Source organism: Pinus tabuliformis, chromosome 6 (assembly GCF_031772625.1).
Source record: "Pinus tabuliformis cultivar Carrire ecotype Pingquan chromosome 6, CPIR1, whole genome shotgun sequence".
Lineage (NCBI taxonomy): Eukaryota > Viridiplantae > Streptophyta > Pinopsida > Pinales > Pinaceae > Pinus > Pinus tabuliformis.
The window spans coordinates 638,792,618-638,818,233 of NC_142292.1; positions in this window are offsets into that span (position 1 = coordinate 638,792,618).

The window sequence follows — 25,616 nt, forward strand, 5'->3', positions numbered from 1 at the left end:
TAAGCTTCTGATATCACCTCTCAAAGTGTGCAAGGCAAGGGTGGAGGGCCCCCACTCCAAGCTAAGTACACTTCCATGTTAAACTAGTTTTATTTCATTGTAATTTGGTTGATTGAAGCACTAGTTTTTCAAAGCTTTATTTCAGTTTGCTTTATGGTTTATGCATAGTGATTGATTTCATTTGTTAATAGCTTATTCATCACTTTATTGAGTTGGAAAAACAGATGTTCAAGTTGGACATCCCTTCTGCTAAATGATGAATCAAAACTAGTTTCTTTTGTTTACATGCAAGCAGTTTTATTTCCATTTAGATTTAGATGTTGAGATGAATGAATTATGATGGAATATCTTATGTGTCTCTTAAGTTAAGAGCTTCTTTCATTTATAATTTATGCATCTTGAGCTTTTGGTTTCAGTCTCTGATTCATTAAGTGATAATTGAGGTGAAGGTGGACTTCTTGAGGTCAAGAACCCTTTTAATGTTTTTCTCTTTTTTGAGCTGATTGAATTAGAGTTATAAGATGTATTATCTTTAGATTTTTAATAAATTATCTCTCAAGGTTTGGTTATATCTGATCTTCACATATAGTGAACTTGTCTCAAAGCATAAACAACCCGGATTGATAAGAAATAATTGTGTTAATTTAGGACCATAAATTAGCTCAACATTTTGGCGTCGTTGCCGGGGAGGCAAATATCGACATAGTCAATAGAAAGATAAAAAAATTCAAAATCAAAAAAGCATTAGTTACATTCCATTTAAGTTATGTTTCTTTATGCCTAGATATAGAGATCCTCAAGGTAGATTTATTAAAAACCCCCCAACAGTAGAAATAGGATCATCACACACTCCAGTTACTGGTAATCCAACAATTGAGGAGTTGGTAGAAAAGCAAAGAACTGGCCAAAGATTAACCTTGATTGAAAGGCAAACTTTGTTAGCTTGGGAAGCAAAACAAAAATTCTCCACTTCCGGAAAACAAAAAGAGAAAGGAAAACAACTTGTTTTTCCATCCATCGATCCTCCTATCTTCCAACAATTTGAAATTCCACTTGAAATTGAGATAAATCAAACAATGGCAGAAGAGGGACATGGATCCGTTATTCTCACTCCTGAACAACAAAGGGCTGAATTTGAAAGACAACAGAGAGAATGGAGAAGGAAGAGAGAGGAAGAGGCAAAACAAGAAAATGATAGGAAGCTAGAAAACGACCGGAAAAGACAAGAAGATGGACTTGACCAAGAAACTACTTTCGGTTTTCCGATAGTAGATACAAGTGCAATATTGGGAGAAGAAGTAAAAATGAAAAACATTCCACCTTCTGTATTGCCAAACTTCTATGGAATGTCTACAGAAGATCCTGATTCATTCATGTTTGAATTTGATATCTTATGTAGAACATATGGATATACTGATGATGTTCATAAGCTTCGTCTTTTTCCTGCAACATTAAAAGCAGCAACTTTAAAATGGTTTATGGGTTTAGGAGAACAAACAATAGCCTCTTGGGATGATATGCGAACCGTCTTCCTTAAGAAATATCAAGCTTATTGTAGATCTAGAGATTCAAAGGAAGATGTGTTTAGAATGACACAACAAGAAGATGAAAGTTTAGAAGAATATTTAGAAAGATTCGCATATAATCTTCAGAAGTCTAAACAACATTCTCTAACTCAAGAAACTGTTCGCACAATCTTTCTCAAAGGTGTAAGGGATGAATACCTTGACATTTTGAATGTGATGGGTAAAGGAGACATTTCAAACCTTCCATTCGATGAAATTGTCGAGTTATGTCAGAAATATTCTAGAGGAAGATCAAAAACCGGAAGAAGGGAAGTGAGTTCCAAAGCAGCAAAGTCAGCTGCAGGAGGGATAACAAGAGCTGAAATAGGAAGTCTATTGGAAAATTTCAAAACATATCTTTTGAGTACATTAGGGACACAAGTGGATGTGCTAAAGGCAAACAAGAAGAAAGAAGAACAAGAACAAGCCTTAGCAATATTTTGTTCAAAATGTAAAAAGAAACATCCTTTGCGAGACTATCCTTTGGATAGTATTCAGGTTTGTGGTCTTTGTACAGGCAATCATTCCATGGAGAGTTGTGTAAAATTGAAAGAGTTACAAATGAGCTCAATGGAAGAAGTGCGAGGCACAGAAGGTTTCTATTATGTTGCACCACGAAGACCATGGCCACCTAGAATGCCTCCACCAAATCAGCCACAATTCCCTCAACAAAATTATGCTTATCCACCTTATAATCCTTGGACCCCTCCAATTCCATGGCAAGCTTGGCCTCTACAACAATATTCACAACAACCTGCACAAGGTTGGAGAGGATATAGTTATGGAAACCAGCAACCTCAACAATATCAACAACAATACCAGCAACAAAACCAACAACCATTTGCATATCCACAATATCCGCAATCCATACCTTTTCAACAACAACATTCTGTATATCCGTCATCCATCCCGTTTTCACAACAGAATCCTCCATCGTTGTTGACCCAACCACAACAATTACAGTTACCTGCAAATCAACCCAGACCAACTCAACTGCCAACCCAACCAATGGCCAATCCAAATAACAGGGTGGACAAATCTGCATACACTGTAGAGGAAGCAGCATGTTTTCCTACATATTCAATCCTTCCTCTTGATGATGTCCATCTAAGGTCTGGAAAAGTACTTAAAAAGGATTCTCCTCCAATTATAGAAGAACCAACTGAACAAGGAGAATCATCTGAAACATCACAAACTGAGGTACAAAATCAGAAAGGAACAAATGTTACAACACAAGCATCACCTTATCCTGAAAGGTTGGTAGAACAACAAAACCAAATAACCCTTCTTGAATTTGATATCTTAGATGAGTTAAAAAATGCATATGTCAAAATTCCTTTGTTAAAAGCAATTAAAGAAATACCAATATATGCAAAAACAATAAAGGAATTGTGCATTCGGAAAGAAAGAAAGAAAAAGGATCCTACAACACTCCAAGTCATTGGTAAATTAGCAAGTCTCATGTCTACACAAACCATAGTAGAAAAATATATTGACCCTGGTATCCCAATGGTTACCATATCAATAAATAATTTCTTTGTACCAAACACATTAATAGACTTGGGAGCAGCTATAAACGTAATGACAATGGAGACAATGAAAACTTTGCAATTAAACAACATTAGATCAACTTCAACCATCTTGGAATTAGCAGATAGATCTAAATTTGTTCCTGAAGGAATGTTAGAAGATATCATAGTCTCCTTGGATTCATGGGAGTATCCTGTTGACTTCTTGATCTTGCAACCAAAGACAAACTTGGGAGGACATCCTCTAATTTTAGGCAGACCATGGTTAGCCACTGCTGATGCCTTCATAGGATGCAGATCTAGAAGCATGATAATTTCACATGGAGATGAAAGGAAACATATCACTTTTTATTCACCTGCACAAACCACTTCTTTAGAATCAATACTTGAAACTCAAGAAAAGCAACAAACAAAAGCAGTTTTAAGTATAAATCAATTCTTTGATTTTAGAGAAGAAGAAGAGAATGAAGATTTGATGGACCTTTTTATCTCAGAACCAAGTATCTCAGAGCAGCTTAGAGAAGCTCAATATGAAGCTGCAAACGAAATTTTGAATCAATGTTTTCAGGAAACCTGTACTGTTCAAACTTTGCGGAAATCTTTTATAGACATCTTTCCTGTAAACACAGTCTCCACTCCTACAACAAAAACAATTGAGGTATATCCTGGAAAGCAATTAAACATTGGAAATCAATTGCAATCAACACAAGAGCAAGAGGTAATTGCACTATTACAGAAATATTCAAAAGCTTTTGCTTGGGATTATACTGATATGCAAGGAATTCATCCTAGCACATGTATCCACCACATCTACACAGATGACCAGCTTAAACCTGTAAGACAACCTCAAAGACGAATGAATCCGATGATGAAGGAAATAGTGAAAGAAGAGTTACAAAAATTGTTGCAAGTTGGATTCATTTATCCTATTTCAGATAGTCAGTGGGTTTCTCCACTGGTTATTATGCCAAAGAAAAATGGAAAATGGAGGGTATGTGTAGATTACTGGGAATTAAACAAAGCTACACTCAAAGATCATTTCCCTCTACCTTTCATTGATCAAGTGTTAGACTCATTAGCTGGCAAGAAATTTTTCTCCTTAGATGGGTTTAGCGGATACAATCAGATCAGAATAGCAGAAGAAGACCAAGACAAGACAACATTTACTTGCCCATGGGGAACCTATGCATATAATGTTTTGCCATTCGGTCTATGCAATGCACCTGCAACTTTTCAAAGAGCAGTACTTGCAATATTTGCTGATCTAATTCATGAATGTGTAGAGGTCTACATGGATGACTTCACAGTTTACGGCAACACATACAATGATTGTTTAAATAACCTTGAGAAAGTCTTGAAGCGATGCATTGAAACAAATTTGTCATTAAGCAATGATAAATGCTATATGATGTTGACGGAAGGAATAGTTCTGGGACACCACATTTCTGCTTCAGGAATAAAGGTGGATCCAGCTAAGAGCCAAGTCTTAGTAAACTTAATGCCTCCTACAACACAGAAAGAAGTTAGAGGTTTCTTAGGCTATGCAGGCTATTATAGATGATTTATTGAAAACTTTAGTAAAATAGCCCAACCTCTGTTCAAATTATTAGCAAAAGACATTGAATTTCATTGGACAAATGATTGTCAAAATGCATTTCAAATTCTGAAAGAGAAATTGTCTGTTGCCCCCATTCTTCGTGGACCAAATTGGTCTTTACCATTCCATATCTCAACTGATGCATCTGATACAGCAATAGGTGCCTCTTTGGGACAGAAAGAGAACTTGTTTACTTATGCAATATATTTCATCAGTAAAAATCTAACACCTGCAGAAATGAACTACACAGTCACAGAACGAGAAATGTTAGCTGTTATACATGCAGTCAATAAATTCCGGCACTATATAACAGGATATCAAGTTTTCATCCATACTGATCATTCAGCAATCAAATATGTGATGAACAAACCAATCACTAATGGACGACTAACAAGATGGTTACTGTTACTACAAGAATTTAATATCACAATACAAGACCGGCCAGGAAGAGAAAATCAAGTGGCTGACTTTTTGTCCCACATACACTCACCCTCTGATCCAAATCCAGTTGTAGATAACTTTCCTCATGAACACTTGTTTGCCATCACAGTTAAAACACCATGTTTTGTAGATATTGCAAACTATTTGGAATCTGGAAGGTTTCCAGCTCAATTCACTAAAAAGAAAAAACACAAAATTGGTAGAGCAATCTCTAGATATACATGGGTCAATGGTGATCTATTTTATACTGGTTCAGTTCTAATAATTAGAAAATGCGTACGAGAAGATGAAATATTAGACATTCTGAGAGCATGTCATGATGAACCCTGTGGTGGCCATTTTGCAGATAAACGAACGGCATATAAGGTGCTGAAGATAGGCTATTATTGGCCATCCATCTTCAGAGACTCTAAGAAGTATGTCAAGCAATGTGATAGCTACCAGAGAACAGGACGACCAATAACATTAGATGAAATGCCACTGAAGCCACATGTTCGTTTGAGCAGTGAGCACTTGACTTTGTTGGACCCATCAATCCACCATCAAATGGGAAGAGGTACATCTTAGTATGTACAGACTATGTAACCAAATGGGCATAAGCAAAAGCAGTTAACAGAGCAACAAAAGATACAATGGTCACCTTTCTTTTTGAAGAAATCTTTGTCAGATATGGAGTACCTAGACAAATTGTAACAGATCAAGGAACACAGTTTACATCAAAGCTGGTACGAGATCTAACAGAGAAATACAAGATCAAGCACAGGAAATCAACACCATATCATCCACAAGCCAATGGTCAAGTCGAATCAACAAATAAAGTCTTGGAAAATATTATGACCAAGACAGTACAGATGAATAGAAAAGACTGGTCTGAAAAACTAAAGGATGCGCTCTGGGCCTATAGGATCACTTGGAAAACAACAACTGGTTTCAGTCCATACCAGTTAGTATATGGGAAGGAAGCCTTACTTCCTATAGAGTTTCAGATACATACATACAGACTAGCAGCTGAACTAGGACTCAACTTGACAGAAGCACAACAACAGCGGATCATGGAACTGAATCAGTTGGATGAGCATCGTCAACAAGCTATGGAACATACTACATTAGTGCAACAAAAAAGAATGAAGTGGCACGACAGATACATCAAACCAAAGACATTTCACAAGGGAGACTGGGCATTGCTTTTTGACTCCAAATTCAAAGACTTCAAAGCAAAGTTCACAACACACTGGCTAGGCCCATATGAAATTGATGAAATCTTTGACAATGGAGCAATAAGGATTAAGACAATCGACCAGGATTCCACCTCATTTATAGTGAATGGACATAGGCTCAAAGTTTATAATAAGCCTATCAGTAAAGAAGCATTTATGAAACAACTTATCGAAGACACAGAACTGGAACTCATGGCGCCAGATTCGCCATCTTCCTGTCTACTAGTTAAAAAAAAAAAAAAAAAAAAAAAAAAAAACAGAAAAAAGAGAGAAAATATAAAAAAAACATCAAAATAAATAAATTGTTTGCAAGTGAAAACCAAGCAAGTGGCACATTGCAAGCATGAATTCATAGGGGAAAACCAGGGCAACTTGGACTCTATGAATTCTTTCTACTTGTTCTACAGTCTCTGATCACTTTACTGCAGGTACACTCCACCAACCAATGACTTGAGGACAAGTCAACTCTTCAACAAGGGGGGAGACTTGCATTTGCTCTTTAAGTGGACAGCTGAAGTTGCAACCATCAGCTCTTTAGCTGGAAACAAGACCTGTATTGTCAATAGAAGGACCTGATATATCAAATCATTGCCAGAGGACCTGAAAGACTTGCCAATGTCAACACAACATGTGCATCTTTTGTAAGCAGAAAAAGGGACCTGAAACAATGCATCATTACAGAGGGACCTGATTATCAAGTCAAGATTAGAACCTGAAGAACAAGGAGCAGCAATAAAGTCTACATTGGAATCCATCTACAATCAATTAATTTCATCCACTTGCACAGCCATCATCAATAATTTCATCCACTTGCACAGCCATCATCCAGGGGAGTATACATACATGGTCATTTTGTACTTTAAAAATTCAAATTTTTCGTAGAAATTCTTAGTTTTTGTTAAGTTGAAATTAGTACCTGAGGATATTCATTATCATTTACATCCTATATTCCTATAACCCCTATACATTATAACCCTATTCCCTTTTATTTCCATACATTTCCCTCTTTTCACTAACCCTAATACCCCTAAGTAGTTTTCTTTGCAAGCTTAAAAAGGCCAAACTAGGACAACTTTCAACCTGCACATACAAGTTCATGCAACTCAGAGCATTAGTAATGGTAATAATTTTAAACATGACCCCAATGGTCATTTTAAAATTATAAAACTATGTTATATAAAGTCAAAACAAAAACAAAACCTATGCGCTATATGGAAATCAACAAAAAATATATATACCTATGCGCTATATGGAAATCAAAACATATATATACCATAATATATATGGACATATCAAATAATACATATACCAAAGGTTGACAAAGGGAGCGAATGCATTATCAAATGCGCACAAGGTATATGGTAAAGGGTATATATTCATGTTGCATATAAAAAAATTCAAAGTAACGCGCATATGGTTCATATGGCATATGGTAAGGCATATAACATAGTCACAAAGTAAAGGTTCATGGACGATAATGAGACATGGTGGAAGGCCGAGAATGAACAAACGACAGAACGGTGGGTATCCAAACATCATAGCATAAGGTATCATTACACAGTGGGCAAAGGAATACGGGATAGTGGAGCATACGATGGTAGGTGTGATAATGAACCATTGTAATGAACCCCATACGACAACCGGCCAGCAATTAACACGGTGGCATGGCGATTTATGCACCCATTGGTTGACACAATACGCAGGGATCATGCGTACCAAGCCACGACTCGGCGTCCTCATGACACAGTCGGGCGACTGGTCAAGAGGACGGCCATGTAAGCCATGACCATTCAACCACCAATGAAATACATCGCGGTACAGTCGAAACGGTCATGAACACTAACCGAGCCATGAACAGTTTAAACCATAACCCTGTGTCGTGTTCCACTGTGATCTTCATCATTGCATACGCTCAGAAATGGTGTTTGAAGCTGCTGCCCAGTGAAAAGAGAAGCGAATTGAGTGGGGGAAATTTAAAGAGGAGAGTTGTTCTAAAATTGATGTTTGCATAACGGATTTTCAGGGATTTATTGAGGTAAGGTGTGGTTGTTTTACAAGCTCGGCACAGTGAACCAAAGTTGAACTCGCAGTTGTTTTTAATAACGATTGTTTGTCTTGCCACCAGTCAAATTGAAACGGTTAAACCGAGGTTTGGAGCGCCGATATCCCTCCAGGTGCTCGGTGATCAAAGGTAAGCCGCAAACGTAGCCCCCAACTTGGTGATTTGCTGCATAAAAATTGGAATGAATCCTTAGTGGATCAGTATTCATTTAAATGTGACGGGTTTGCATGGTTAACACGTAGATTTTGGCAATAAATATGGAATTGTATGACTGTGCCGTGTCAAACATAGCCCATAAACTAAGGAAATATACAGTGCAGTATTGTTGAATATGGAATGGCGGTGAATGTTAATAGGAGCACTGTAGAATGCCATATAGTTGCGCGTTGTACATTTGTATTGATATATAGAAGCGCTGTGTGTTGCCATATAGTTGTGCGCCGATTGAAAACAAGCAGTCAAGCACCACATGCATCCCTTGTTGCGCACTGATTCATATCAAAACAGAGGATTGTTATGTTGAATGTCCAACGCCATTTTGATGAAGGGAATGTATATCAAATCGTTTGAATATGCTGTGTATGTTTTGTTTTGAGCCGAGAATTTTTTCAGACAGCCGAGAGCGGTGTTGCAAATCTTTCATGAGCCGAGGATTGTATTTTGCCAAAATATTTGTGATTTGTTTTTAAGGCCGTGAGCATGATTTCAAATACAATTATGTTTATTTATTTTTTTAGAGGCTGAGCGTAATGCTAATATTGAATTGCCCTCGTGCTCATAGCTTTGATTGCACCTGAGTATAGTTGACATAAGGTCGAGGCTGTGCACATCATTTTTGCACAGTACACAGTCAAATTTAAAAAAAAAAATGATGATATATTGGGTTAGGCCGAGAGCATTTTTGTACATTTGTTAGTGAGGCCGAGAGCCAAATATAGGTGCATTACACAGTTTTCATTGTTAAAACATAAACAGTCATCAATGATTTGAATTTTGGCAAAATAAAAGAGGATCAGGAGCATGAATGAACATCGTTTGTATGTATATTTTTGTTTTCAAGAACAGAGGGCAGTATATTAACGAGGTATACATATATTTATCTCATTGAACAGGGGTTAAAACAATGTTGTTGCAGAGGGCAGAGTCAAACAGAGGTGAATTGAGTTGATTAAAAAGAGGAAGGTAAGGTTCTTCGCCTTCAAAAATTTCATTTCAAAATCAAACAAATAATTGCATCTTTCTTTCAAAATTAAATTAGTAAAAACAGAGGAATTTATTCATTGGTTTACAGAAGCAATGTCAAACAGAGTAGAGCCAAAATTCCAGATAGAGAGTTGGGGGAAGGAAACAATAGAAAAACTTTACCAAGCAAGGATGATTAGTTTCCTACAAAAAATTGATGGCCACTCTGAACAAATAACCAAAGAGTTTATAAACAATTTCAATCAAGACCAGACACGGGTGGGAGATATCATTATTCCGGTAACCCAGGAATATCTTTCCCAAGCCTTAGATCTACCCATGATAGGTGAGAAGTATTATAAAGGCCTGCACTTAAAGAGAAAGCTTGGACTTTCTTTCTTGAGAAAAACCGAAATGGGACATTTGACAAGACAAAAGGGATACCCAGGGAATGGTTTAATGAACCATGGGGTGAGTTGGTTTTGGTTATCCAAAAGTTCTTGACCTGTGATAGGGGGTATAGCATGGCTCACTTGTATCATGTCAGACTTCTGCAGCATATAAAAGGGGAGGATAGGATAAACATGCCTTATTTCCTATATAGGAGCCTCTTGAGAATGATAGAAACAGTCAAACATGAACACAGGCCTAAAGCAGGATAGATATACCATCAAGGATTAATCAAAATCCTAGTTGAGTATCAGGTGAGATCACAGGGCATAGTGTGGCGAGAATTCATGTCTAAAAATAAATTCATTGAATAGGTTCATGAGGTACAGGACAAAACAGAGCAGGAAAACAGAGGAGTGATGAACTCACCCTTATATCCTAGAACAAGAGCCAAACAACAGAACAACATGGCCATGCAAGAAAATGAAACATCTGTTATGTCTATTCCTAGGCAATTTAGGAGTAAGAGTCCTATTGACTTAGAGAAGGAAGTAGAAACATATTCCCCAAGACAGCAAGAAGAAAATGATTTTGCACAAGAGGCATTTGAGAAGGATTCTTCCTATAATGATGCAGCAACAGCATCACTTATGAAAACAACACAGGATTTTGAGAGAGAACTTAACTTAGGAAGAATCAGAGATCTAACTGACCAATTGGAAATTAGCAAAATCTTAGAGAAGCAATTAAAGGAAGAAAATAAGGCAAATAAGAAAGATAATGCTAAATTGGTCAAAGAAAATGAGAAACTGAATGAAGAATTGGGGAGGCTAAAGAGGAAAAATGATCTACTCTCTAAGCAAGCATTTAAGTGGCTAAAGGAAAAGAACATGTGGCAGGAAAAATATGAAAAACAAAAGGTCAAAGCAGCTTTGTTTAGGGAGAGACATGATACAGGTTTGGATTGTTTGGCCAGGGCAGCACAGCAGGAGGCATCTACAGGTACATCATCTACTACAGAAAGGCGAAGGTCAAAGAGGAACAAGCAAGCATGGGGACATGCTTGATGATAAGCAAGGGAGAGATGTTGAGCCTTAGTTTTGGTCTTATTTTTGCTCAAAGAAACTTACTTATCCATCTATTTTCCATCCATTTTCCCTTCATTTATCCCATTTTAATGTATATTTAATATCCATTCATGTATTTAATTTTAATTTTTCAATTTCTAAAGTTTTTATGAAAATTTGGTTTTTAGTGCAAAATTGGCAGATTCAGAAATTCCCGTAATAGCTCTATGGTTGATATGGTTGCAGGACACTTGGGCACGAATGGAATGCATGGATAGATAGCTTTGGAACTAGGACTAAGCCAGCAATGCTTAGTTCGAACTGAACAAGCTTTATTAGGCCCATTTGGTGCTAGTTAACCATGACTAGTCATGTAGGAATCCCGTAGAAATAGGGCTGTTTTGAGTTTTCATAGGAATGGTCATCTGTCTTGGGTTGGGGATAATGAATTAGACTTGTATAGGTGGATGAGAGTAGATGGGTTTTTTAGAGTGATTATAGATCAGTTTTTTCATGAGACTTCTTATTTAAAGCCAAAACTTTGATGGCTTATGTATTGATTTTGTGATATACTTTTATGCTGTGACATCTTTTGGATTGAGAAGTAATTTGAAGACTTGTGTTATTATTATTTTGCTGTGCAATGCTATGGATGTGTGACTGATCTAAGCTTCTGATATCACCTCTCAAAGTGTGCAAGGCAAGGGTGGAGGGCCCCCACTCCAAGCTAAGTACACTTCCATGTTAAACTAGTTTTATTTCATTGTAATTTGGTTGATTGAAACACTAGTTTTTCAAAGCTTTATTTCAGTTTGCTTTATGGTTTATGCATAGTGATTGATTTCATTTGTTAATAGCTTATTCATCACTTTATTGAGTTGGAAAAACAGATGTTCAAGTTGGACATCCCTTCTGCTAAATGATGAATCAAAACTAGTTTCTTTTGTTTACATGCAAGCAGTTTTATTTCCATTTAGATTTAGATGTTGAGATGAATGAATTATGATGGAATATCTTATGTGTCTCTTAAGTTAAGAGCTTATTTCATTTATAATTTATGCATCTTGAGCTTTTGGTTTCAGTCTCTGATTCATTAAGTGATAATTGAGGTGAAGGTGGACTTCTTGAGGTCAAGAACCCTTTCAATGTTTTTCTCTTTTTTGAGCTGATTGAATTAGAGTTATAAGATATATTATCTTTAGCTTTTGAATAACTTATCTTTCAAGGTTTAGTTATATCTATAGTGAACTTGCCTCAAAGCATAAACAACCCGGATTGATAAGAAATAATTGTGTTAATTTAGGACCATAAATTAGCTCAACACATTTATATCATGATACATTTCACATTGTGAGAAAAAAAACAAAGATAAAAAATAACTACATTATAACTATATTTTAAATTATTATTATTCTTAACCATGGGGGATTGAGAAACACTTTACTATCTAAATCCTTAATTTGTGAATAGGCTTTGTTATAATATCATGGACCAATTCCATGGCTTATTAATGATCACTTTACTATGAAACACCTAATTTGTAAATACTAGTTATTGCAATAACATGGACTGCTATAATGACTTAATAATACCACATACCCAAAAAAAAGAAAACTAATGCTCACACTACACTTTTTAATTAATTAATTTAATAAAAATGGAATAATTACATTTAAAATAATAATCATGAGCCATTAAACTAATATTTTAAAAACAGTTTTTAAAGTAAAATATCTTTTTTGTTTTTTCCCTCCCTAAAAATCAGGCACATTAGATCACATCTCATGGGCCAAACTAACAAAGCCTAAACCCTAGTTCATCCATCAGAATTGACCTCATCACCTTTTAATTATAGAGGTACTTGAATAAAAAAATATCAGTAATAGTGCCTTAATCTTTAAGTAAACAAAATTGTATATGCTGGTATTTAGAGTCCTTCTTCTCACTTTCGTACATTTTATGGGGATGAAGTTCGTATACTGAACGCACTAACACTGAAGAACAGGAAACCCCGTGGATGTTGATTGAGGCGGCTTTGCAGAGTGGCTGCCACCTGATGTCTTCACCTAAAATTTTACCATTTCATTGTGTCTTTTTATACACTTGTGAAAATTCCATATATTTATAGAAGAACATTACATTAATTTTCACTTAAAAATAATTTAAATATTCTAAGTGTTCATAGAAGAGAATTAGATCAATTTTCGCCTAAAAACAAATTTAAATATTTTAGGTGTTCATAGAAGAGCATTAGATTAATTTTCACTTAAAAAAAAATTAAAATAAAAAATAATGAATGGGATTATTTTACCCTTAAAGTCCGCCGATGGATGGCAGCTACCTGTCATGGTGTGGGTATGGGGCACTTCCACCATTGTACTTATGATTATTTATGATCATTCTAAATAGAACCATAATAATAATTAACTAATGTTTTGAAAATATTAAAAAGTAAAGAAATAAATAGTTTTACAAAATTATCAACCTCTTTATATCATCAATCATCTTGTTTCCACAGGTGAAGTATTTTGCATTGCTCTATATAAAATGATATATTAATTTTGTAAAAATAAGAATTAGTTTTGTTTTTTATTTCTGACTAAAAAAATTAAATCAACATTCACTCATTTCACTGACCCCGTTTTTTAATGTTGGTCCTTGTAGGTATGCCAGATTGGATTCCTAATGCTGTTCACACAATAGAACCTGTGAGAATGAAACAATTCATAAAATTGGCTCATTAGACCTGCTAAAGGGCATCAATTACCATGAAAAATCGATGTTGATCACCAGATTCAGCATGGCCAACCAGGATTCAGATTGAGATTAATAGGATTCACAATTTTTTCTTCATGGACATCCATTTTTCTTCGTAATTGATGCCCTCTAGCATTACCGGCTTTAATGCTTCCTGCACCACCGCCAGCGACCTTTATGGGTTGCCTACTTCCCACTGGTACTATTGGGCAAGCACCATTAGAAATCGAATCGGGCAAACCTACAGGTACAGGATTAAAGATTTGGCTCAATGAAATGAGTTAATATTGATTCAATTCTTTTTATGGCCATAAGTAAGAAATAGATAGAAAAACAAAAGGAAAAAATAATTGCAAAATTAATACTTATTTTTCTATATTGATACTTAGTTTATATCAAGTAATGGGAAAAAAATCTTTGACTTTTTCATTTCTATATTTTTGTTGGATTGCATTTTTTTATTTAGTTCTTTTAATAATAAAATAAACAAATTATAATAGTGGGTTTTATTAATTTATTTGTGTAATTTAGAAATATGAAACACAAATATCTAAATAATTTTAGATGTCAAAATAAAACTTAATACTCATAAATTTTATTATTATTATTATTTTTAAAAATTGTGTAAAAACCTAAAAACTAAAATAATAAAAAATATTTTTTATATTAAATTATATAAAAAAATAACATGTAATATGTTCTTTTATGTACATAAAAGAATATTAATTTGTTTTTAAGAAAACCTGACTAGATAAACAACAATAAGAATTGTTAAATTATATAATTTATATTTAATTAAAAATATGAAATATAAACATTTTTTAATATTATATATGATTTTTCACTATGAAATTATATGAATTAATAATTTAGAAATACTTTATATTATAAATTATTTTACATCTAAAAATTCAGTAGGCATTATGTATTCATGGTTAAGTAGGAATTATGTATTTAAGATTAAGTAGTCATTATGTATTCTAAAAAAGTATTTTTATGATATTATAATTTGAGATCATTGAAATTTCAAATAGATGTTTTTCATTTTAACTTCAATTAAAAATTTATAAATGTTTATGAGATATCTTTATCATTAAAACTTTAATATATTCTAGGTTTTTATTAATTTTGAAATTACTATTATAGTCATTGAAAAACATAAATTAACTTATAAAAAACAAATAATTGTAATTACTTAATACTATAAAAAATAAATTAGATTTTTAAAAATATTATTAACTATTTCTTTAAAATGCTATTAGAAATCCTTAAAAAGTTATTAATACTTAAAATGATCAAATCAACTCTTTGTGAAATCTTCTATGCTTTAAATATGAGTTTATATATTTAACATAAAGATTAGTAATTATAAATATAAGGAACTTTTAAACCTAGAATCAGTTTCTATAGATCAAAGAATATATGCCCAATAGTGAAATAAATAGAAGCTAAAATCAGATCAACTCTTTGTGAAATCATCTTTACTTTAAATATGAGATTTATACATTTAACGTGAACATTAGTAATTATAAATATAAGAAATTTTGTTAACATAAAATCAACTTCTATTGATTAGGAAATATATACCCAATACTGAAATAAATAGTAATAAATATACAAATTTATATTAATAATAAATTACCATAAAAAATAAAACACAAACTATAACTCAATTAAATATATTTCTAATATATTTAAATTTTATAAAAACATTCTCTTATAACTTATTTTTCATTCCTAAAAAATAAAAAATAACAAAAATAACAATAATATAAAGACATGCACATCAATTACATTTCTTTTTCAATTGAAGAAACCACGTTGGAAGCAACTAACAAGAAAATATCTAAACTATAATAACTCACATCATTGAAACTTAAACAAATCAGTCCAATCAACTTATGGGTGGGCCTAGAGGGAGGTGCAGTCCTGGGCAACTAAAATTGGGTTCATCCGACTACCAAGTAGAATGGTCGCATCTACCACATCTTTGAGACTTAAATAGATCAACCAATTCAGGTTATGGGTGCACCTCCAGCGAGATGTGGTTCGGGCCAACTAATATTGGGTTCATCGGACTACCAAGTCGAATGGTCGCAATGCGGTATATGCGCACTATGACAGATGGTTGCCATCCAGGCAGGGGCTTTAACGGTTTGAAAGGTAGAATGATCGCCATTCATTATTTTCTATTTTAAATTCTTTTTTTAAGTGGAAATTAATGTAATGGGCTTCCGGGGATACTAGAATCTGCCTAATTATACAAAGAAAAAGAACGAAAGTATAAAATTTTAGCATGCATACCTATATGGTAAGACAACAATGCAGTTGATGCAGTAGTAATGATGACAGTCGGCATTGCAGGAGAAACTTCCCATCCATGAATTTCTAACTCCTGACCCTTGTTCACCACACTAATTAAAGGCACTATGTTTTCTGTAGCCCTCTCCACAACATGCTTAATGTTGTCCACAATTTCCGAAGGAGAGCAACCTTCTATTATGGTTTCGATGTGAGCAGAATACTAAGGAAGGTTATAACGATTAGCAGATGAGTCTCCTGTCAGGAGAAACGTAATTGCAGCTATCGCTGCTGTGGGAAACGTTACAAGATGGACCCAGTTTTTCGACCCGTCAGGATTTTTTTATTACAGACCGGCGCCATCCACTTTCTACTAATACTCGTCACACCTATGTATTTCCTTAATCCTCCTCTCGTAATGTTGGCATTAGGATCTTCAACACTAGTTATATATATCTCATCATATGTGAGACTAGCTATAACTTTACAATCATCATCTTCAGTTGAGGACCCTCTGCTCAATCGTTCTGGTCCACATAGAAGCTACTTACCTTACATCAATGATCCACGGATTCTTCTGACTCTTGCATTATCTAGGTCTTCCACTTCGCCTCCATATACCTTGTTGTCTCTTTTTTAGGTTTTTCTGCTTCACAGGTTTTGTACGTTCTAGGTTCCTGGATAACTAGCCCAGAGATTCGAAGCTCTTATAGATATGCCGCATAGCATTTTGAAATCTGCTGGTGGAGATATGCCGCATAGTGGTAATAACGGAGGTTCATGTTTTGAACCCACAAACACTGAAGCACGAAGAAACCCAGTGTCTGTTGATTGTGGGGGGAGCTCTCTTATTCCATAGGCCTATCACACAGCAGGTCGTCACGACACGACCTTCTGTGTGATAGGCCTGTGGAATAAGAGAGGAGCTGCTGTGTGAGAGGCCTGTGGAATAAGAGAGCTCCCACCACAATGAACAGCCATAGGGTGTCTTCGTTCTTCAGTGTTTGTCGGTTCAATACGTGAACCTCCCCGATATTACCTCTATGCTGCATATCTGAGTTCAAAATCTTATGTATCTACGAAGCGAGGTTCGAATCTCTCGGCGTACAAAAACCTAGAGCGTACAAACCCTACGAAGCGAGGTTCGAATCTCTCCAGGAATCTAGAGCGTACAAAACCTGTGAAACAGAAAAACCTAGAAAAGAGACAACAAGGTATATGGAGGCGAAAGGGAAGACATAGGTATGCAAGAGTCACAAGAATCCCTGGACCAAAATGATTGAGAAGAGGGTCCTCAACTAAAGAGGACTATTGTAAGGCTATAGCTATGATATCGATATCTATATCTATATATATTACGAATCTAAATTTCTATATCTATATATATTACGAATCTAAGTTTCTATTAGCGGTTTTCATTTTCCGGTTTTTTGGATCAAAGATCCATATAAAACAGAGAGTAGTGAGAACAAGGACTCTAAATACAAGCCTGGCGAGTGTTGAAATTATAATTTCAACTGCAGTGAACAGAACAACAACAACTACTTTATTCATTTGTCGTGATCCGGTGCCCCACATTTTTTCCCGATCTTTTAAATCACCGCCATTACCATCTTTTCACTCTTTAATTATTTTTGTGTTTCTAGAAGGAAGAAGATCAGATCCAGCGCTACACCATTACTTTTCAACAACCATATTAATGGGCATAACGACTGAAACATAAAAAGAACCATTCTCGAGCAGTAGCAGCATTTATCAGTCATAGATTTCATCACCACCGACTCAAGAAATACAACAAAAGATCAAATCTGTTAATCATGAGCATCAGCAAGTTAAAGCGGTGAATACCCTTTCCCGCACTATAAAATGCAGACACAGCAGTGTAGAAAAATATAGATTGAAAGTCCTTTTGTAACTCACAGCAGTGTAGAACAAGAGAGTTTTTTTTTTTGTATTGCACAACAGTGCTGAAATTTTTTGAGATAGTTGTTTTGTGGAACTGAAGCGTTCCTGTTGTAATCCCTCTGTCAAGAGGAAGATGCTCTTTAGCATAATATTTTGTGAAGATCCCTCTATGTGAGGAAGACTTATTTTATCAGTTAGTTTATTGTTCATAAATAGAAGTTTCTTTTTGGCTGTTGCTGTTACACCGTAAGTCGAAAAATACTTGACGTCAAAAATCCCTGTTGCTGTTACACCGTAACTCAAAAAATACTTGACGTCAAAAATTTACGTTGCTGCAACACCACGAACAGCGTTGCTGCAACACAAGTTACAGCAACTGAAAAAAAAAACTGTGTTGCTGCAACACCATTTCCAGAGAACGAATTTTTTTGTTTCTCTGAGTTAAAAACAGAGTATTTTTCTGTGTCAAAAACATAGTATTATTTTGATCAATTTTTGATCCTGAGGCAAAGTAGAGTATTATTTTATGCTCTGTTCTTGTGATTTTGAATTATCAGAAAACAGAGTATTGCTCTATGTTCATATTTTTGTTGTTTCAGAATTTATCAGAAAATTCTCAACAGTAGAAACAGAGCATTTTTCCACTGTATTTTGTTTGGAATAACCAGAAATTCCCGACATGGTATCAGAGCTTGTCCAGGCTCTTTGAAGACATCAAAGAAGCTGAAAGAAGATTTGTTGCTGTAGCAGATTATCCAGCAGAGCGAAAATGCTGTCAAGGTATTTTTTAGATTAGTTTTTTGTGTAGCTGTTGAAGACAATTAAGTGATTTTTTTTACAGTCAAGTATGGCAAGAATGGCCAGCACCAGCATGGGTAAGTTTAATACCCAGCTCCCACAGTTCAATGGGAAAAACTATGACTACTGGGCAATAACCATGAGAGCCCTGTTTTCTTCACAAGATTTATGGGAACTTGTTGAATATGGATTTGAAGAGCTGGCAAATGAAGAAGAGTTTATTGGATTAACTCAGGCAGAGAAAGAGTTGTTGAAGAGCAATAAGAAGAAGGACTCAAAAGCCCTTGTATTCTTATATCAAGCAGTGCATGAGAGTGTGTTTCCGAGGATAGCAACATCTAAGACATCCAGAGAAGCATGTCAAACTCTCAAGACAACCTATAAAGGTATGGAGATAGTGAAGACAACAAAACTACAGTTGCTGAGGAAAGATTTTGAGAACCTGCGCATGAAGGAGTCATACAATATTGACTCATTCTTCACACAAGCAATCGGTTTGTTCACACAGATAAGGTCTCATGGAGAAACTCTTGAAGAAAGGAGGATTGTGGAGAAACTATTGAGGTGCCTACCCTCAAAGTTTGATGTGATTATCACCACCATAGAAGAGACAAAGGGTCTCTCAAATTTTTCAGTTGATGAACTTCATGCATCACTGATAACACATGAGCAGAGGTTTAGTAGAAATGAAAACTCATCTCTAGAGCAAGCCTTCAAGACCCAGATGTCATTTGGAAGAGGAAGAGGTCAAGGCAGAGGAAACAAGAGAGGAAGAGGCAGAAGCCAATACAGAGGTGGAAGAAACAGTCCAGCAAACGTTCAAGGAAGAGGCAGCAATCCAAATCAGAACCAAGGCCAAGGCAGTAGCCAGCAAAGTGGACAACATCATGCTCAAGGACAAAGGTATGAAAAATCCAATGTCCAATGTTATTATTGTAAAAAATATGGGCACTATGCAAATGAATGTAGGAAGAAGCAGCATGATATGAGTAATAGATCTAGTGCAAATATCACTAGAGAAAATATCAGTCAAGATAATGTGTTGTTAGTTTGTAATATGGCTGAAACAAACAGTGAGGATATATGGTTTCTAGATTTTGGTTGCAGCAACCATATGACAGGAAACATAGCCCTGTTTTCTACTTTAGATCAAAGTGTGCAGTCACAAGTCACACTTGGGACTGATAGTAAAATTTCTGTTATGGGAAAAGGAGAAGCTAAAATATTTACAAAGAAAGGTGAAAAGAAAACCATAGCAGATGTTTATTATGCTCCTGGAATGAAGTGTAATCTCTTGAGTATTGGACAGCTTGTTCAGAAGAGTTACAATGTTTTTTTTAAGAATGATGTATGCACCATCATGGACAGATTACCCAGCAAACGTTGTATTGCTGAAGTGAAGATGACAAGGAACAGGATGTTCCCTCTCAGAATAAGGGCAAATCTAAAAAATAAAGAAGTAATTGTAGCAGTGACACAAGAGGTTCTCCAAAGCATACCAAAGGATGAAAATTGGTTGTGGCATTTGAGATTTAGACATCTCAACTTTGGAGGTCTTAATTTGTTGAGTAGAAAAGGAATGGTAAGAGGATTACCACTGATAGAAAAGCCAAACAACCTTTGTGAAGGTTGTATATTGGGGAAACAACACAGAGAAAGTTTTCCAACCGGAAAAAGCATAAGGGCAAAAGCACCCTTAGGAATTATCCACTTAGATTTATGTTGACCGATGCAAGCTCCATCACTTGCAGGCAACCAATATTTTCTAACATTTATTGATGACTTTACCAGAAAGACTTGGGTTTATTTTCTGAAGAATAAGAGTGAAGTGTTTGAAAAATTCCAAAATTTCAAAGCACTTGTAGAAAATCAGAGTGGGCTGCGTATCAAGATTTTGAGAACTGACAGAGGAGGTGAGTATATCTCCAAAGAATTTTTACGTTTTTGCAGAGAAAATGGAATTCATAAGCAATTTACAGCAAGGTACACCCCACAGCAAAATGGAGTTGCTGAAAGGAAAAACAGAACAATCATGGATATGACGAGGAGCATGTTGAAGGCAAAGCATTTGCCAAATGATTATTGGGCTGAAGCTGTACACTGTGCAGTATATATTTTGAATAGATGTCCTACAAAAGCAGTGATGAACAAAGTGCCAGAAGAAGCATGGAGTAGGAGAAAGCAAGGAGTCACCCACATGAAAGTTTTTAGCTGTGTGGCTTATGCACACATTCCAGATTAGCTAAGGAAGCAATTGGACAACAAAGGGGAGAAATGTATTTTCATTGGATACAATGAAGAATCCAAAGCTTACAGGTTATATATCCCATCCACCAAGAAGTTTTTTGTGAGCAGAGATGTTCAATTTATTGAAGAGGAAGCTTGGGATGGAAGCATAGAGAAAACAGTTAATGTTAAAAACTGTTTGTCTCATGATGATGATGATGAGGAGTTGGTTGAAACACATCCCCAAACAGCAGCGCCAACAACAGAACAGCAAGAGACACCCTTGAGGAGAAATGAGAGTGCTTCTCCATGCACACCACAAGGTGGAAATTCAAGTGCGTCTACAAGCACTTGTACACCAAATGAAAGAGGTAAGAAATTCAGAAATTTAAGTGATATTTATGATGAAGGAATGAATTCCCTGTTTGCTTTGTATTGTCATGTTGATGACCCTATTCATTTCGAAGATGCAATTAAAGATAAGAAATGGATAGAAGCTATGGATGAGGAGATGAATGCCATAGAAAGAAATAAGACATGGGATTTAGTTGAGCTACCAAAAGGTAAAGAAGTGATTGGAGTTAAATGGGCCTACAAGACCAAGAGTAATGCTGAAGGAAAGATAGAAAGGCATAAGGCAAGACTTGTTGTCAATGGATACAAGCAACAGTATGGGAGAGATTATGAGGAGACTTTCGCACCGGTTGCAAGAATGGAAACAGTAAGAACATTGCTGTCCATAGCAGCACAAAACAAATGGAAAGTTTACCAAATGGACGTGAAGTCAGCATTCTTGAATGGAGTATTAATGGAAGAGGTTTACATTGAGCAACCTCTAGGCTATGAAAAGAAAGGCCAAGAGCAGAAAGTCTGCAGATTGAAGAAAGCTCTTTATGGGCTAAAGCAAGTGCCAAGAGCATGGTACAGTAGGATAGATTCCTATCTACTGGAAAACGGATTTGAGAAGTGTGAGGGAGAACACACTGTTTACATCAATGAAAAGGACTGTAAAATTTTAATTGTTGTGTTATATGTTAATGATGTGATTTTTACAGGTAATGATGACCACCTCATTGAAAATTTCAAATCAGTCATGAAAGAAGAATTTGAGATGACTCACATGGGTTTTTTGAGATACTTCTTAGGAATAGAAGTATATCAAAATGAAAATGGAATCTTTATTTCACAGGCAAAATATGTAAATGAAGTGTTGAGCAGATTTAACATGTAGGACAGCAAGGCAGCAATCACTCCCACAATGATGGGATTAAAACTCAGCAAAGAGGACAGCAGCAAAGATTTTGACCCTAGTGTGTACAAGAGCATAGTTGGGAGCCTCATGTATTTGACTGCAACTAGGCCAGACATAATGTATGCTGTTAGTTTAATTTCCAGATTCATGGAGAAGCCAAAAGAAACACATTGGCAGGCAACAAAGAGAATTCTGAGGTATGTTAAAGGTACAAAAAGGTATGGCATATTTTATACTGTTTCAGAATGTTCAGATTTAGTTGGATACGCAAATAGTGATTGGGATGGAAGTGTAGATGACCAGAAAAGCACATCTGGTTACATTTTTCACATAGGTTCAGGAGCCATTTCATGGGCTTCCAAGAAACAGCCAATTGTGGCATTGTCTACAGCAGAAGCAGAGTATGTGGTAGCTACAGCAGCAGCATGTCAAGCGGTTTGGATGAGGAGAATGTTGAGAAGTCTATGCCAGGAGCAGGCAACAACAACAGTTATTTTTTGTGACAATAGCTCAGCTATTGCATTATCCAAGAACTCTGTATTCCACAAGAGAACGAAACACATAGACACAAAGTTTCACTACATCAGAGAATTGGTGAACAATGGAGAAATCATTTTACAACATTGCAGGACTGAGGAACAGGTTGCGGATATTCTGACAAAGCCACTGGATCAGAAAAGTTTTGAGTTTTTAAGGAAACTTCTGGGTATGACTGATAACCCAGCAGTTGAAATTAAAGGGGAGTGTTGAAATTATAATTTCAACTGCAGTGAACAGAACAATAGTAGCTACTTTATTCATTTGTCGTGATCCGGCGCCCCACATTTTTTCCCGATCTTTTAAATCACCACCATTACCATCTTTTCACTCTTTAATTATTTTTATGTTTCTAGAAGGAAGAAGATCAGATCCAGCGCTACACCATTACTTTTCAACAACCGTATTAATGGGCATAATGACTGAAACAGAAAAAGAACCATTCTTGAGCCGTAGCAGCATTTATCAGTCATAGATTTCATCACCACCAACTCAAGAAATACAGCAAAAGATCAAATGTGTTAATCATGAGCAGCAGAGACTTCATTAGCAAGTTAAAGCGGTGAAGACCCTTTCCCGCACTATAAAATGCAGACACAACAGTGTAGAAAAATATATATTGAAAGTCCTTTTGTAACTCACAGCAGTGTAGAACAAGAGAGTTTTTTTTTGTATTGCATAGCAGTGCTGAAATTTTCTGAGATAGTTGTTTTGTGGAACTGAAGCGTTCCTGTTGTAATCCCTCTGTCAAGAGGAAGATGCTCTTTAGCATAATATTTTGTGAAGATCCCTCTATGTGAGGAAGACTTATTTTATCAGTTAGTTTATTGTTCATAAATAGAAGTTTCTTTTTTCCTGTTGTTGTTACACCGTAAGTCGAAAAATACTTGACGTCAAAAATCCCTGTTGCTGTTACACTGTAACTCAAAAAATACCTTACGTCAAAAATTTATGTTGCTGCAACACCACGAACAGCGTTGCTGCAACACAAGTTACAGCAATTGAAAAAAAACTGTGTTGCTGCAACACCGTTTCTAGAGAACGAATTTTTCTGTTTTTCTGAGTTAAAAACAGAGTATTTTTCTGTGTCAAAAACAGAGTATTATTTTGATCAGTTTTTTATCCTGAGGCAAAGTAGAGTATTATTTTATTCTCTGTTCTTGTGTTTTTGAATTATCAGAAAACAGAGTATTGCTCTCTGTTCATATTTTTGTTGTTTCGAAATTTATCAGAAAATTCTCCACAGTGGAAACAGAGGATTTTTCCGCTGTATTTTGTTTGGAATAACCAGAAATTCCCATCAGCGAGTTAGAGGCTCTACGCTATGGATATGGAACGTTTCATTTAAGTGGGGGCATTGAGAAGAGGATTTAAATATTTGAGTCCCGAGCTGGAGGTTTAAAGGTTTAACATAGTTGACTGTTGCTATTAGTTGGACCTAGGAAGTAATGTAAATGATTCCATTTCATGTTCCTTAATTAATGATTAAGTAACGAGTCATATTTTTTATTAATAATCTGGTAAGAGTTATAGTTATAGTTTTTTATTCACGAATAAGGAACTACTCGTTTATGAGTTCATATTTTTTTTATTAATAACTTGTTAAGAGTTATATATATATATATATATATATATATATATATATATATATATATATATATATATATATATATATTAATATTACGTCATACTAGATTCAAGGGATTGATATTTAATTTAAAAATAAGTGATAATAAAAATTATTGATTTTTAATAACTATTATAAAAGTTTTTATTTATTTTATCTAGTAATTAATTAATTAATTAGCTGTTTTTATTTTGAAATAGGGTTTTTAGAATTTTAGTTTAATTATGGATGATTATTAAGTAGATGACTTTCAATAATATTCTAGAACATATTTTATAATATTCACAAATAAAAGGTTGAAATTTATTTTAATAGTGATTATTTCATTTTAATTAAATAAATTAATTTAAAAAATTAATCTCAATACCAATTATGGTTTTATGGGTGTGGTACCACTAATTTATGATAGTTCTTTACGTTCTTGTAATAAATATTTTTTACAAATTAAGAATTTCATATAAAAGTGAGGTGAATATTGTTATAGATCAACCCTCACATTTATTTCAAATGTAATTGTGCCCTTTATATCATTTTAATTAAATATATTTGTTTCAAAAAATTGTCACGTGAACAAGGGTTATGGTTTTTTGGACTTGTGTCATTACTAATCCATGACATTGACCTATGATATTGTAACAAACCCTATTCGCAAATTAAGGATTTTCATGGTAAAGTGTTGGTCAATCCCCATGGTTAAGAATAATAATAATTTCAAATTGAGTTGTTTGTAGTTAGACTTTTTCGAAGCTTTTCTAGTGGGTTTTTCGTGTATAATTTCTCTAAAATCCTACAAGAATTTATTGAACTCACAAGCTTGATGGGTAACCCCTTTCTGGGCTAATTTCTCTAAAATCTTGTAGGAATTTATTGAACTCACAAGCTTGATGGGTAATCCTTGCACATTCAAAAAACCACTTTAAATAACACAAATCAAGATTTCACCTCACATTTTTCTCGCGGATTCCAACACGTGAAAATCCAAAAAATCCCTCTAAAGACAAGTCCATTTAAAATAAACTTATTATTTAGTTAATTTTATAGTTGTTTTTATATTTGACAATGTGAAATTTGTCATGAGATAAATGTTTTGATGCTTATCAAAGTCTACGAACACACCTAAGATATTTGAAAATGTGAAATACTTAAGATTTTCAAATTACATT